The following is a 284-nucleotide window of genomic DNA, read 5'->3' as shown; positions in this document are numbered from 1 at the left end:
CTTCCGGGTACCTATTAAAAGCTTCTAAACGCGTTTTCCGGTCTGTTGCTCACTTTCAATACTTTGATCCTTAGGAAACTTTTTAGATCGTGTTCCCAAATTGTCCAAAAATACCGCAAATCTAAAAGAAAACAGCCGCGCGAAGGTGCCTGCTGCACGGGCTGCCCGGCACCGCTGCCCCGCGGTGTGACCTACGCGTTTTAAAATGGTGCTTGTGCGGTTAAAATTACATTTCCATCCTACATCGCTCACCCACCCACTCCTACCGCTCCCCTATTCACAAA

The sequence above is a fragment of the Gadus morhua genome, chromosome 17 (assembly GCF_902167405.1).
Source record: "Gadus morhua chromosome 17, gadMor3.0, whole genome shotgun sequence".
Lineage (NCBI taxonomy): Eukaryota > Metazoa > Chordata > Actinopteri > Gadiformes > Gadidae > Gadus > Gadus morhua.
Note: the sequence above shows the minus strand (reverse complement) of the source record.